The following is an 11,085-nucleotide window of genomic DNA, read 5'->3' as shown; positions in this document are numbered from 1 at the left end:
CTTGATCGCATAACCCATGCTATCGTTACTTAACACTAACCTAGCAATAAAAGCAGCAAATGCTGGTAAATCTCAGCAGGTCTGACAGCATCTGTGGAGAGAGAACAGAGCTAACATTTCACATCTGGATGACCAATCTCAGTCTTGAAAATTTCAATTCATCCAGTGCCCACAACATTTTGAGATTTCAGGATTTTCACTACACTTTGCTTTGCTCATACATCGCATGGCTCTAATTTTAGGATTATGACCGCAGTGTTACCACTGTTCACACCAGCAGGATCTTTCTATCCTGCCGCAGTGAATGGAGATTTGTCTGGGCGCCAAACTCTCCAACCTCGCTGCAGAGGGAACATGGCATGAACGGCCGGTAAGATCGCGTCATATGTCTTCTTGTTCTGGATTCCTGCACCAGAGGAAATAATTTCTCTGTACTGACCTTTCCGATGCACTATTAATACTGATGGAGAAATATATAATCACCAGAACACTGGGGAGAACAGCCCCGCTCCTATTTGAAAGAGTGCTTTAAAGTTTTTCAATGTATTTAAGAGGGAAGGCCAAAGAGAGCACCTCCATCTGGAGCAACATCCGAGGTTACATGGTTAACTTTCTGTAGTGGGACTTCTGACTAAGAGGTGAGCATGCTAGGCCACAGATGATATCTTAGTATACAGCAGACAAGGCAGAAGTACCAGTTAGTGCAGTGGCAAGACATGTATTACTGGTTTTACCATCACACCGTTTGGAGTCAAATGGTAAATTGTCCCTGATTGCACTAATGTCACTTCTTATACTGGAGGACCTACTTCAGTGGACTCTCTTTCTCTGGGCAAACTTACCACAAGAGCAAACTTCTTCATGGTAAATGAAAGATAGCTGTCATGCACATACTACGCATTGATATAAAATTCCAATTAAAATAATTATGTTGTGGGGGTAAGGGGGCAAAGGGTAAAGCAGAGGGGAGGAGGGGGGAAGCGGGACAGTGGCATAGTCATTAGCATTACGCCTCATAGTGCCAGGGACCCAGGTTCAATTCCAACCTTGGGTCACTGTCTGTGTGGAGTTTGCACATTCTCCCCATGTCTGCGTGGGTTTCCTCCAGGTGCACCAGTTGCTTCCTGCACTCCAAATATGTGCGAGTTAGGTTGATTGACCATACTAAATTGCCCAGTAGTGTCAGGGGGACTAACAGGGTAAATGTGGGGATAGGGTCTGAGTGGGATTGTTATCGGTGCAGGTTCAATGGGCCGAATGGCCTGCTTCTACACTGTGGGGAATCTATGATTCTATGAAAGAGACCAAACTCAGCCAACAAGTCATTTTTCAACTGAAGTATACACATTGTGTGCAGTAAGTCACAACTGAATCCTGCCAGCACCGATTGATTCCTTCCACATGTTGTCGAGTACTAGAACTTTCCCGTCTGATAAGACTATTTATTGTGGAAGCATAGCCAGAATGAAAACAGAAGGAAAAAGAAATGCTTCGTGATAGCTGCTCTTTCAGGGTGAATATGCAGGCCAAATATCAACAATGTGGCTTTGATTTTGTTTCAACGCTGATGTGATGTGATCAGTGCAATTCTCAGTGAAGCTCAAAACTCAACACTGCAATTTGCCTGATTGCCGATCTTGCAACTGAACTCTTCCACGACTGGTGCACCATGGCCACAGTATGTAGGTCCTATAGCACTCACCATGGTTACGTCGACATGCCCCTGGCCTCTATTGCCCAGGAGGTAGAGCAGCAAGTACCCTTTTGTATCTCCAAGTTTCCTTCCAAGTATCATGACACCTTGACTTCCCACATGTAGAGCGGTTCCTTCATTGTTGCTGGATCAATATCCTAGAACTCCCTACCTTATTTCACAAGAACAGCAGCTGTTTAAGAGACTGCCTACCACCTTGTGCAGGTAGATATAGGGTGGGACAATACATCCCAACCTTCCCACATCGCAAAACCAAATACAAAAACATTTTCCAAATTAATAGAGGCAGGTACAATTTTGTCTTTTTAAAAGCATTTAGACAGTTACATGGGTAAGATGGGTATAGAGGGATATGGGCCAAATGTGGGCAATTGGGATTAGCTTAGGTGTTTAAAAAAATGCGCAGCATGGACAAGTGGGGCTGAAGGTCCTGTTTCCATGCTGTAAACCTCTATGACTCTATGACTCAGTGTAGAACTTCAAATGGTGGAGATACATTATGGGAATTCGAACGCAAGACGTCAACTGCTCTGCGTATTAACTATCTGTAACTCCGTCACCTCTGAGTTAGAAAGTTGTGTGTGCAAACCCCATTCCAAAGATTTTAGCACACAAACGATGCTGACGCATCAGTGCAGACCTGAGAGAGACAAAACCAGGTCTGACCTCTTGGACGGATGTGAAGAATCCCATGGCATTATTACAAGAATGAGAGCATGGGTCTTCAGGCCAATATTTGTCTCTTCATCAACAGCACTAAAAATCAAAGATGATTTTATTGCTTATTTCTTTGTTGTTTGTAGGACTTTGCCATGTGCAAATTGACTGCTCTGATTGTGCATAACATAGTAAGAAGCCTCACAACATCAGGTTAAAGTCCAACAGGTTTATTTGGAATCATGAGCTTTTGGAGCGCTGCTCCTTCATCAGGTAAGTCAACTGATCACTCACCTGATGAAGGGGCAGGGCTCCGAAAGCTCATGAATCCAAATAAACCTGTTGGACTTTAACCTAGTGTTGTGAGACTTCTTACTGTGCCCACGCCTGTCCAACACTGGCACATCCACATCGTGCATAACATGATTACAGGTGGGATTTTCTGCCTCCCCCGTGGACGATTTGGTGATGGGGGAGCATTTAATCAGGCAGGAGTTTGGTGGATGGGCCACACTGCCACCTTCTCGCCTCCATCCCAATTAAGTCCAGGATGGGAAGGCCCATGATTGTTCTTCCTGTCCCGCCACCAATTGAGGTCCTTGAGTGGGCAATTAATGTGGGGGTCTCGTGGGGAACATGGTGAATAAACCTTGGCATTTTTATTTGTGGTTTTTTGGATGGGGAGGTGGGGGTGGGGGAAGGAGGGGGTGATGGTTCCCTCATTCAAAAGCACACTGTCCAATTGAGGGACCTATTGAAAATAGGGGAATGGCTGACAGCCACCCATGCCCTTGCAGCTGACCCCCTCACTCCCCTCCCTATGGTTCTCACTCCGTGATCCCCTTCCCGCCATCACTTTCCTATGCCTTGGGCCCTGCCTGATCCGAGGCCTCAGGTGGATATTATACCAGCAGAAGCCACCACCTGTCTGGTGGCGCTGCTGAGTATGGAATAGTTGCAAGTGGATGGTACTTCTGCCCCCCACAGGGTCCTTGATCTTAGGGGAAGGCTTGCTGCTGGCTGGTCAAGTGCCTGAGTGGCACAAGATGAGGCAGCCCTTCTCAAAAAGAGGTGGCGCTGGGCTCTTGCCAGCTTTCCAGTCGGTGGCCAAGATCCCCATCACCTCCATAAGCTTCAACCCAACTCTCCAAGATGAGTTTGGCTTTGAAATGTTTTCAGACATCTTAAGAAGAAGAAAGGCTTTTCTTCCTAAATATTGGCAAGAAATCGCACAGGTTCTGCTAACGAACACACCCAATTAATCACCTGATCCTATAGAGCTTTGCATCTGACATATGGGCCAAAACCCTACCACATCGCAGGACGGGCAAGGTTCCTACATCGGAAATCTCCGTTGGCCTCAGGCGGGATTTTACAATCTAGCCCGAGCAAGGCCCATGGTGTTTATATGATCTATTATTATACTGGAATGGTGACCGCCATTGGCTGCCAGTGATGTGAAGGTCCAGCTGCCATGAATTGCCACAACTCAAGGTCTTCTTCAGAAATTATATCTTGCTTATACAATGTTGAAGACGAACATTCATTCTGACCAGCTTCACATCATTCAAGCTGTGGGAGTTGGACCTGGACTATTTTAATGAGGATGTGGAGATGCCGGCGTTGGACTGGGGTAAGCACAGTAAGAAGTCTCACAACACCAGGTTAAAGTCCAACAGGTTTATTTGGTAGCAAATACCATAAGCTTTCGGAGCTGTGCTCCGAAAGCTTATGGTATTTGCTACCAAATAAACCTGTTGGACTTTAACCTGGTGTTGTGAGACTTCTTACTGTACTATTTTAATGAGGGCAGGAGTTAAAATGGTGCAGGTGTGCTCGCCTTCCATCCCAAGTTAAAATTGGGGTGAAAGGAAACAATATGGAATGGTGATGGTGGGGTGGGTGGGGTGGGGGGGGGGGTGGTTGGGGGGTGGGATAAGGGGCAAAAAAAGGACTGTTTCCAAAAGTCTGTCCCCACTGAAGAAACATTCACTCATTGGGATTTTGATTGAGGTTCCAGTCGCTCATTTCATTGACACGGAGACGGATTCTCAGTCTATTTAAGGGTGGTGGTGGGCTCTCTATCCTCTGGGGGGTGGGGAGGGGGGAAGGGTCTATCGGAAGCCTTTCACCTTGAGTGGATAGCTGCATGCAGTAGAGGGTTAGTAACTAGGAAGGCATTTCCATATGGAGGTGCCCTCTCACCAACTTTTATATGTGAATGAAATGAACAGAAAAAGCAGTGAGGCCACCTCTGAGGGGAAGGGGTGGGGGAGTCCATCTACAGGGTGATCTTTAGTGTGGGGAGGGCCTAGATCTGGCTTACCACTGGGTGCCTCCAGGCAGCTAAACTTCCCCTCATTGCATCAGGAAACTGGAGGCTAACTGCAAAATCCCATTTGGGCTCCTTTCTGTCTTCTTAGTAAGGTTCTTAATGGGCCTATTTGACTATCTCTCTGCCAAAGGCGGGTAGAGCTGCCAGCCCCAAACCTGCCTTGGCAAAATTGCCTGATGTCGGGAATCTGGGCCCCTTCTGCCCCCATTCCCCACTTTGACATGACCTGATAATTCAGCTCCAGAGTTTTATCCCATAATCTGGTCACCCTATTATAGAAAGGATATTATTTAACTAGAAAGAGCGCAGAAAAGATTTACTAGGATGCTACCGGGACTTGATGGTTTGAATTATAAGGAGGGGCTGCATAGACTGGGACTTTTTTCTCTGGAGCGTAGGAGGCTGAGGGGCGAACTTACAGAGGTCTATAAAATAATGAGGAGCACAGATCAGCTAGATAGTCAATATCTTTTCCCAAAGATAGGGGAATCTAAAACTAGAGGGCATAAGTTTAAGGTGAGAGGGGAGAGATACAAAAGGGTCCAGATGGGCAATTGTTTCACACAGAGGGTGGTGAGTGTCTGGAACAAGCTGCCAGAGGTAGTAGTAGAGGCGGGTACAATTTTGTCTTTTAAAAAGCGTTTAGACAGTTACATGGGTATGATAGGTATCGAGGGATATGGGCCAACGCGGGCAATTGGGATTAGCTTAGGGGTTTGAAAAAAAAGGCGGCATGGACAAGTTGGGCTGAAGGCCTGTTTCCATGCTGTAAACCTCTGTGGCTCTATGACTCTAATAGACTGATGAGTGCCAACTGGAGATTTCTCAGGTTTACCTTGTGTGCTGATCTTTATATCACAGTAAGAAGTCTCACAACACCAGGTTAAAGTCCAACAGGTTTATTTGGTAGCAAATACCATAAGCTTTCGGAGCACTGCTCCTTCGTCAGATGGAGTGGTCTCTGTTCTCAAACAGGGCACAGACACAGAAATCAAATTACAGAATACTGATGAGAATGCAAATCTCTACAGCCAGCCAGGTCTTAACTGCACAGACAATGTGGGTGGAGTGGGTGGGTGGGTTATATCACAGCCATGGAGAAATGACAATTGGTCATTTTTTGAGAAACACAGTTCATAAAAGATTTCCACACATGATAGCAGAACTTCTTTTACTGATTGATAAGACGTGTGCAACACCATCAAGAACAGTACTTATTGCCCATCAGAATTGCCCTTGAGAAGGTGGTGATGAACCGCCTTCTTAAATCGCTATAGTCCATCTGGTGTAGGCATTGCTACAGTGCTGTCAGGCAGAGGATTTCAGGATTTTGACCCAGTGGCAGTGAAGTAATGTTGATATATTTCCAAATCAGGATGGTGTGTGACTTGGAGGACTAGACCTATGTGAGAATCTTAAACAAGTTTGGACTCATTTCTCTAGAAAAGAGAAGGCTGAGGGGTGGCTTGATGGAGGTCTTTACGAGCATGAAAGCATTTGATAGTGCTGTTGTAAAATATTTCTACTTGAGGGGGAGACCAAAACTAAGGCTCATAGATGTCACTAAAAAATCCAATCGGAAATTCATGAAAACATCTGCAATGACCTTGACGAGGCCCATGAGGTTGGCCTCTTGGAGTATGAGCTCCCTGATTGAGATAATGATTGCCTGCCCAATCAGGGAGCATCACCTGTATATAAGTAAAGTTTATTTATTAGTCGCAAGTAAGGCTTGCATTAACACTGCAATGAAGTTACCCTAGTCGCCACAGTCCGGCACCTGTTCGGGTCAATGCACCTAACCAGCACGTTTTTCAGAATGTGGGAGGAAACCGGAGCACCCAGAGGAAACCCACGCAGACACGTGGAGAACGTGCAAACTCCACACAGAACATTGACCCAAGCCGGGAATCGAACCCGGGTCCCAGGTACTGTGAAGCAGCAGTGCTAACCACCGTGCTACTGTGCTGCCTACATTTTTATATATTGAGGAGTGTCAGATCTACCGACACTCCAGATTCTGACTTTTTACCTGAAGCATTCTTAGGAATGGAGATAAGTTTGTAAATAAAGGGAATCTGGTGAAGGGACACTTGCCTCTGAGAAGTTATTTCAACATGTTTAGCTAGAGCGTGGTTAGAATGTGGAACTCGCTACTGTGGAACATCCCTCGAAATGTGTTATGAACCACATTAGAGTAAATGCTGAGAGCTACCTTATGGAGTAGTTGAGGTGAATAGCAGAGAGGTATTTAAGGGGAAGCTAGTTAAGTACATAAGGAAAAAAAAGAATCAAAGGCTACACTGATAAGATTAATGAAGAGAGTGGGGCCAGGCTGCTGTGGACCAGATGACTCACCTCTGTGCTGTATGTCTGTGTAATTCCCTGTAGCGGGATGTCCATTGGGTGGCACATGTATCGTCAATTTTTTAAGTAGGTTTCTAGCAGGCCCTCATTCGCTTTCCAATGTTCCCCATTTGCAAGCTGTTTGATCAGCTTTCCGCGCACAAGTCACCTAATTTGCAAGAAAAATAAAAACTTAAAATGATCTCACCTTGTAGCAGAAATATGCAAGAACACCCACAAAGGTGCAACAACTAAAGATTGAATACATTTTTCTCACAAGACTTTGCAATCACCACAGATTTACAACTGCACTATTTGAAAGGGAGCATCATTGTCGTAAGGCAGTGGTGTAAGAATTCATCTCATGGTAGCTTTATTCGGATGTTAATTTTATGCAAATCAAATGTCATGCAAAAAGTAGCAAACCTAGCTTGACAATTTCTATTTTGTTGCTGACTGCTTATCTTACTCAATATGGTTTTGGACAATTCAATCCAATGGATTAAAAACACCAGGTCATGGAGTCATAGAATACCGACATTCGGCCCATCAAACTTCATTGAGGTGGCACGGTGGCACAGTGGTTAGCATTGCTGCCTCACAGCACCAGGGACCCAGGTTCGATTCCCGGCTTGTGTGGCTGTCTGTGTGAAGTTTATGGATATGTGGGCCGAAGGGCCTGTTCTGTGCTGTACTGTTCTATGCACGTTCATCCCATGTCTGCGTGGGTTTCCTCCAGGTGCTCCGGTTTCCTCGCACAGTCCAAAAATGTGCAGGTTAGGTTGATTACCCATGCTAAATTGCTCCTCAGTGTCGGGGATTAGTAGTTATGGGCAGTTAGTGGGGATAGGGCCTGGGTGGGATTGTTGTTGATGCTGGCTCGATGGGCCAAATGGTCTCCTTCTGCACTGTAGGGATTCTATGATCCTATTGACAACTATCCCACCCAGGCCTTTTCCCCACATTTTTACCCTGCTAATCCCCCTGACATTAAGGGGCAATGTGGTATGGCCAATCCCCCTAACCCACACATCTTGGGACTGTGGGAGGAAACCGGAGCACCTGGAGGAAACCCCAGCAGACATGGGGAGAATGTGCAAACTGCACACAGACTGTCATCCGAGGCCGGAATTGAACCCTGGCGCTGTGAGGCAGCAGTGCTACCCACTGTGCCACTGTGATGCCCCTTGGTTTATTTGGTCAGCTAAAAAATGGGGGCAGATATAAGTTACAAACAGTTTCCGGCCACTATTAAAAGCTAATAAAACGGTGTGTGGATCGGAAGTTATGAAAATGCGTTTGGGTGCATGGAAAAGCAGAGTAGTGATTGCGGCTGGAATGGACATGTTGAAGGAGGATTGAAGGCCAGCATACCAACAAAGGGGGGAAGGACAAGCTTCTTATCCTGAAGTAAATGGCTTAGACATGCTGAAGGAGTGGTTTACCATGGTTTGCAGATCAACACTGGCAAAAGCTAAGGGCCACACATGACTTGTTCACCCTGCTTAGTTATCTCATCATATGGCATGATGGGTTAAATAATGGCCAGTGACCAAATCTCAAAATGACCACCAAAAAGTATTGCAACTGCACACATAATTCAACAAATGTTTAGGGTCATTCATGCCCTTGAGAGGGTATATTGATTGTGGGGGGAGTACAGCGTAGATTGTACCAAAAAATACACTGGGCTTCGAGGGTTAAATTTATGAGGATAGGTTGCAAAATCTTGGCTTGTAATCCTTTAAGTTTAAAAGGTCAAGGGAGTGTTCTAATCAAAGTCTTTAAAATGCTAAGGGGATTTAATAGGATAGATACAAAGAAACTATTTCCTCTGATGCAGGAAACCAGAACAAGGGGGCATAATCTTAAAATTAGAGCTAGGCTATTTAGGAGCACAGTCGGGAAGCACTTACTCACACAAAGCGTAGTGCAAGCTGGAACTCTCTCTTCCAAAAGGCCGTGCAGGCTCAGACAATGGAACATTTTAAGACCATAAGATTGATAGATTTATGCCAAGTAAGGATATCAAGGTGTATGGAAGGTGTATGGAAGAAACACTGCTCCGGCCCAGTCCATCTGCCTCTGAAACCCTCATGCATACCTTTGCTGCTTTCAAACTTAACTATTACAATGCTCTTGTGGCCAGTTTCCCATCCTTCATTTTCTGTAAACCTCAACTCATCAAAACTTTAGTACCTGTGAGTGAATCGTAGAATCATAGAATCCCTACAGTGCAGAAGGAGGCCATTCAGCCCATCGAACCCACACTGACAACCATCCCATCCAGCCCCTATCCCCGTGACCCCTTGAAGTGCTGCAAGGTGTAAGCATCATGTGAAAATCCCCTAGTCACCACACCCCAGCACTTGTTCGGATACACTGAGGGAAAATTTAGCATGGCCAATGCAACTAATCAGCACATCTTCCGGACTGTGAAAGGAAACCCAGAGGAAACCCACACAGACACGGGGAGAACATGCAGACTCCGCACAGGAATCGAACCCGGGTCCCTGGCGCTGTGAGGCAGCAAGGCTAACCACTGTGCCATCGTGCCACCCCAATAATTCAGGATGACTCCTGTTGTGTGTGTTATAATGATATTAAGGCACCAATTGCTAATAAGAGATTGTGCAAACATGGTGTGTTATTAATTCTAGGCTCATGTGAACATGTGGGTTGGAAAAGTAATCCATATTTCAATCCCAGCTGGAAATGCTCTCCCCTCTGGAGCACACAAGCTGCGGCAGAATCTTCAGCACTCCTGTACAACAACTATGTCACCCAGTGGTTGAAATTTGTCTCATTGCAGAAGATGTGTCGAGTGTTCTCTTGCCTCCATATCCTCACCAATTTTTCCTATTGCCCTGAGTGCAGTAACTTAGCACAGATGAAAGTGTGTATCTTTTACCTACAAAAAGTAAATAGTCCTTCTGAAATATCATCGGGAAATCGTCTCTTCTTTTCCTGAAAGTCTTATGAATTTTGATGTTTTTTTCCTTTGTCATCATAGAATCATAAAATGCCTACAGTGCAGAAGGAGGCCATTCGGCCCATCAAGTCTGCACCGACCACAATCCCACCAAGGCCCTATCACTCCATATATTCACCCTGCTAATCCCCCTGACACTAAGGGTCAATTTAGCATAGCCAATCAACCGAACCCACACATCTTTGGACTGTGGGAGGAAACCGGAGCACCCGGAGGAAACCCACGCAGACACGTGCAAACTCCACACAGTGATCTGAGGCCAGAATTGAACCCATGTCCCTGGCGCTGTGAGGCAGCAGTGCTAACTATTGTGCCATCATGCCGCTCTGAAGAGCGCGAACGCAATCCCCTACTACCACAAGTTCTACAGTCGAGTATCCCGCATTCAGGAACATCGCAGACATCAGCACACCCGGAGAGCAATGGGATAGCCTCATCCTGAGAGAGCGACCTGCTTGATCATTGACTCTCCCCTTGTCATCCAGACTAATTGCAATCTCAGATCTTGAATATTTTTCAGTCTTCAATGCAGCGGTGTCTGAGAGAGTCTATGGCTGAGAGAGTCTTCCCTGGAGCTAAAAATCATTTGTCTTCTAAAGGTTTTTTCCCTGTGAGCTTCGAGGGAACAATACCTTCTTCAGAGAATCCTGATCTCTTCTCTCCTAGTCTCAGAATGTCCAAAGATTGATGCCCTTCTGTATTTGGCCTCGGATCAGCCTTTCATTGCAAAAGACTCCTTGGATGGGATTCTACGGCCCTGCTCAAACGAGACCGGAAATTCCCGCCCGAGGTCAACGGACATTTCCGTTGTCCACCCCTCGCCTGCTCCGATTCCGCGGCGGGTGGGGCGATAGAATTTTGGCGCTTGTCCTTGCAGTTCAGTAGTCCTAAAACCTACACCCTGCTGATCAACAATGCTGATAAATTGATGTCCTCGAAGAAACAGAAGAAAGCCTCCATGTCTCCAAGACGTCTCCCCTAAGGGCTGAAAATACTGTGGGAGATCAAATCCCTCACCACTGTGACTTGGGAAGGAGGAAG

General features: G+C 46.0%; 1 non-coding gene across 1 annotated transcript; it reads right to left on the bottom strand.

Annotated features, from left to right (window-relative positions):
- Window positions 1-10,370: 10,370 nt before the first annotated feature.
- On the bottom strand, window positions 10,371-10,533 carry LOC144481805 (U1 spliceosomal RNA). Its single transcript, XR_013495784.1, has one exon. It is a non-coding gene; the product is annotated as a U1 spliceosomal RNA (small nuclear RNA).
- Window positions 10,534-11,085: the final 552 nt, after the last annotated feature.

The sequence above is a fragment of the Mustelus asterias genome, chromosome 2 (assembly GCF_964213995.1).
Source record: "Mustelus asterias chromosome 2, sMusAst1.hap1.1, whole genome shotgun sequence".
Taxonomy (NCBI): Eukaryota; Metazoa; Chordata; class Chondrichthyes; order Carcharhiniformes; family Triakidae; genus Mustelus; species Mustelus asterias.
Note: the sequence above shows the minus strand (reverse complement) of the source record. Positions and strands in the feature narration are given on the sequence as shown.